Below are 5,548 nucleotides of genomic sequence, written 5' to 3'. Positions count from 1 at the left end.
TATATCACCTGGCTTTTAAGGAAGATAGATCTAGATGTAAAGAGACACATGTTCTCTGATTCCTGTGACCATCTCATCCTGTCTGAAGACCAGTCGTGAGGCCCTCGGAGAAGGATGGGTGAAGACTTGAAAGGAACTCTAGGGAAAAAAACCACACATTCCTATTAGAGCTCTTTTGGAGAGGACGAGTAGTAACACCATTAGCTTGAGACATGTCCATTGCTCCGATACCTCTTTCCACTGTGTCCAACCCAGCAACTCTTCAGTCAGGTCTACTTTACACACAGGCATGCACACATACATACCTTATAAGAGGACAAAGGCAACCAGATCATCTCTAAGTTCCCTTGTAACTGAAACCTTGGGTGTCTCAGCCGTTATTTGTGTCTGTCCTTATCCACCTCTATTTCCATCCCATCCAAGCGCCTTGCCTGGAGCCTTGTCTGCTACCCCCAGCCTCTAGCTTCACTTCGCTGTGCTCCTTCGCGGCTTCCTACTTGTCTCCGTACCTCTCTTTACATTGGGTCTCGCTTTCTCTGGCTGGTGGATCCTACTCAGCCTTTACTGCTGTGCCCAAATGTCTTCTTCCTCAATATCTTGTTTTCCTCAAAACAGAGTTGCCACATTCCCTTCTGGGCTCCCTAAACGCCTCCGTTAAGCTGGGTAGAGGAGGCTCTGTTGCAATGGCTCTCCCCTGAGGTCACGGAACGTGTTTACTTCTCAGTAGCCTCAGCCTCCCACACAGTGCCTTGTGCACTATAGACGCTCAAAGACTCTTGCAAAAATCATGAAAGTGTGGGTTATAAGCCCAGCTTTTGTTCAGCTTGGATCGCAGAGGCCTTCCTCCTCCCCCCTCTGACGTGTACTGGAGGTCTCGGGTCATGAAAGCATCCTACTGCAAACCACCGCTGCCCCACCCACAGGTCTGCCCAGGATCACCTTAGCACATGGTTGCTCTGGCAGCACTAACTTGCAGAGTGTCCTCATGCAGCCTGTTCAGACTCCAAATGGCAAGGTTCACCTGGTCCCAAGTTGGACCTGGAGAAGGAGGCAGTGGCCAGGCTGATGCAGGAGATGTGGGCACAGGAAGAAGGTTTTTCTCAAGGTGAAAAAGCTGGTCCAGCCCTGCAGCTGATGGCCCTTTTATAGCTTAATGATTGTGTGAGTCCTTGACCTGGCCTGGCCAGGTGCCAAATCCTGGTGGAAGAGACCCACCCAGGTTAACTGACCTGTTTCTGTCTTCTCCTGGGCCTGGGTGGGAGTCAGCACATTTCCCTCTGTGCACACATGCACCCAGTGCCAGGCTTACAGAGGGAACTTTCCTGAATAAAGCAGGTGAGCCACACATTCAGAGGTCCATCTCCTGGCTAGCCTCACTCATCAATTGCCTAGCCTCACTGCTGGTCCTCTTTTCTCGCCAAACTTTCCTTTTGCCTCTCTTCAGCTTATTTTGTCTCTGGTGCCTGTGTGTTTCTCTCCTTTTAACCCAATCTTCTTTCTCTCCTTCCCTGCTTTCCCTGCTTCCCAGGTTTACTTCCCAGCCTTTCTCTCCCTGTTCCCATATCTTCCCTCCACACCCTCTTCTCTTTCCTCTACACAAGGACTTTTTGTCATTCTCTAGCACCATGCCAACTTATCTTTGGCCAACGTTTAGGAGCTGTCCACTTTACTTTCCTGCCTGAAATGCTGGACAGAAGTCTAATGGTTTTCTGTCCACCCTCTCTCTTCTCTCCTCCTCCCTGTGTCTGAGAAAAGAGGCTATAGTGTGCTACTCTTGTCAGATCCATTTTGGGTATGACTGCGAGTACCTGACCCTTGCCACATTCCCAAACCGATGCATGCACAGAGGACAGATCCAGGACCCTGGCCAAAGCCAGCAGGGGGTTGCTTTGGGATACTCTCATGCTGAGCCTAGCAAGCCAAGCTTATGAGTTGTCTCTTGCCCTTTCCCCATCTCCTGAGTGTGTGTAGAGTCACTGTGTTCTCAGGCCACCCATGAGTGGTCATGAATTCACAGCCCAGGAGAACAGGACAAGTGATGGGATACAGCCAGGACAGACCTGCCCTTTTCTTTTTCCCCCTCAAGGCTAGGGGTCAAACCTTGCCTTTGCCAGGCAAGCACTCTATCATTGAGCTTCATTGCCATTTCACACAAAATTCCCTTCTTTCTCATTTCATGCAAAATCTTTAAGTCTGGGAGTTTTAAGATCGTTTGTTTTCCTTTTTCTTTTGTTCAGTTCTGTAGATTGAACCCAGGATCTTGTGCATGCTAGGCAAGGGCACTACTGTTGAACCCCACCAGCCGCTTCAGCCCTCTCTTTACTCACATTACTTCTGCATAAAGAATGAAACAGAGGCCACCTCTAAGCTTTGTCTACTCTTGAGGGCCACAAAGGCACAATCAGGGTAAGGATGACATTCTTTCTTCCAGTCATTATCCAATAAACATACATATGCAGCATTTCTAGCCTTTAGAAACAAGGATGTAAAGTTGTTCCTAGTTCTTAAAGAACTTTCCATGTCTTACAGGAGATAAACATGTGCACAGGCAAACTAATAATTCTTGAGGTCACTCCTGAGGAAAGAACAGAGAGTCAGGGGATACAGACTGACTGGTCAATGGGAATATACCCAGAGAAAGAGACATTTAAGTTGAGTTTTAAATTGTTGGGAAAACACAAAAACCCCAATCATTTCTATGCAAGCAAAGGAAATAATATTAATTATTAATGAAAAATAACAACAACCAATAACTTGGAAGAAATATAAAAAATGAGTGAAACCCTGCAAAAACAAATGGTCATATAATTAAGGCACTTTGCCAAACTCCACTCATATTATTTTTAATTTGAAATGGATGCATTCTCATTAATTGCCTAGCCTCAGTTCAAGGTTAGAGATTCTAAAGGAAGAGGAATAAAGACACAATGGGGAGAAGATTTAGAATCAAAAGGTTGAATTTGACTCCTGTAAACATCCACTTTAAGCAGATCCCTGTCCTGTAGCCCTTGATTATGTTCTGAGGCGGAATCAGGCTTAAATGTGTTTGTTTCTCAGATTGATTGCAATGATCGGGTGTCTGCCACCATGCTACCTGTGAGCTTTGCCCAACCTCCACCACAATCCTGTGTTTCTATAGTCAGTCTTTTGGGAAAGGAAATATGGAAACATTAAATGAATGAGAAATATAAAGATGTTTTGGATCCTACACATCCCTTTTTGTCTCCTTTTCACTGAACTTTTCCAAGCCAATGGATGGAAAGAGGCAAATAAAAGCACAACTCTATGCAGGACCCTCAGACAGTAAGAGGACCCAATAAACATCTCTAAGTTCAAGGAGAAGAAAACTGTGGCCTAGGAAGGCAGCAAGTGACTTTGTCATGTTCAGGAAGCAGGTCAGTGACACAGCGGGGATGCAGAGCCCTATGGCCCATCAGCCAACACCCTTTCATGACACACACACATTCATTCCCATGTCCCAGGTTCAGCTCCAAGTCCCGCCTGCCTCCCTGTTCTGTCACTCAGTGCCATGAGTGGGGTTCAATCCTTGATCATGATACAGCGTGCTTTAGAGAAGGACTCCAGGTCTTCTTCCAAATGAGCACCACTGTGTTACTGCTGTCTACTTTCTGAACTACACTAAAACACCTGAAGCAAAATAACTTTATGGAGAAAAATTTTATTTATTTTACAGCTTTGAAGACCCAAAGGCATACATTCCACCAGACTCAACTTAGCTTCTATGAAGGGCTCATAGCAAAGAGTGTTAACGAGAAAGAAATCACACAGCCAGACAAGAAGTAACAGAGATCTGGGGGTCAAGTTTAGGCTTTTATACTAACTTATTCTCATGAGAATAACTCAGCATCCTATGAGAATTATCTTAGTGCCTTCCCAGGGCAGCAGCTTTCACATCCTGAAGACTTTTCACCTCTTTAAAGTCCTACTACCTCAACAATGCCATACTGAGGATAAGACCTCTAATTCATGAACCCTTTAGGGCAACCACATCTGAACCACAGCAACCCCCACCTTTCTTCAGGGTAGCTCCTGAGACTTTACCCAACAGACAGATGTCTCATGGGCCAGGGCCAACAGGACTGTATACAAAGGAGCTCCTGGTGCAGAACACAGATAGCCTTGACAGATGACACATCTCTTCTGGTCCATGAAGAGGATAAGATGGTACATGGTGAGGATAGAAGTAGGGAGAGATGGAGCAAAGATACTTGCTTGTTTGCAGAGGACATGCACCTTCCAGTTTCAACCAGGACACTTAACAGGCACAGAATCACAATTCTCCTTCGTAGCCCTCAGGAAAGAAAGCTGATCCTTTCACCATCTAAATGACATGACTAACACAGTGGATAGTCATCATTGTGAGCTTTTATATAAATAATAATTTTCTAGTGGGAACTGTGATCTCTCCTTGTCTCTTCTGTTTTTGTGTGCGAATTACATCTGATTTTGTTTATATAGGTGGGGCTAATAAAAAAAACTTGCTCTGTAGTCCTTGAACTTAGTGTATGTGTTTTTGGACACTGGTGATTTATTTTTGCACACATGCTCCAAATTGGTGCTAATTACTGTAAAGGATCAGCGTTTCTATTCCAAGGGGGATGACAACAGAATGTCAGTTTGCAGCCTCTGAGCATAATGTCCCAATTATCAATGCATTCCAGACTAGAATGGAGTTGGCACTTCTTGAAAGGATTTGGCTTCTGTTTTATCAGCCAGTCCCCGGATGTAACTTCATTAAAACTTGCTTTCCAGTAACCCATTGGTGTACCTGTACATTTCTCTGATGCAAAGGCCCTTGATTGTCATATCAGCATTCCAAATACCTACCTTTCAATTTCTAGTCAAATTCTTCCATGCCAAAGCCTTCCTTAATCTCTAGCCAAAGATGAATTTTTATTTCCTATATAAGACACAGAGCACTTTCCCGATTCCTTCCTAAAAGCACTTACAACTTGCTATGCATTGTAATCATTTACATTCTTATCTCCTATCCACAATATAAGCCCCTTAGTGACAAAACTTTATCTCAGTCACCTTTGTTCCTGCTGCACATTGACACTTCTGCTCATTCTCTGTGTGCCATAAAAGCTTTATATATTGACTTAATTGAGGGGTTTCTCTACTATCCTATCTGCTTCAGAATATAATTAAGGTGACTTTGAATATTTATGAAACAAATGGAATAATAAAACATACCTTGATTTCTCAGACTTTGCTTTACCATGCTTTGCAGAGAATGCATTTGTTAAAAATTGGTTTGTGCAAACATGTACCAAATAAGTCTATTGATGCAGGCTTTCCAACAGCACGCGCTCACTTTGTGTCTCTGTGTCACATGCAGATCACCTCTCAATTATTAAGTATTGGGGCGATTTACAGTCAACTGATCTTTGATGTTAACTTTTTTTAAAAAAAATGTATTTAGTACAGGGCCTACCGGGGCTCACTACACAGATTAGACTCATAGTTATTCTTCTGTTTTTAGCCTCCTAAGCACTAGGATTACAGGTGTAATCACCACTCTCAG

Source organism: Octodon degus, unplaced genomic scaffold (assembly GCF_000260255.1).
Source record: "Octodon degus isolate 3935 unplaced genomic scaffold, OctDeg1.0 scaffold00128, whole genome shotgun sequence".
NCBI lineage: Eukaryota > Metazoa > Chordata > Mammalia > Rodentia > Octodontidae > Octodon > Octodon degus.
Note: the sequence above shows the minus strand (reverse complement) of the source record.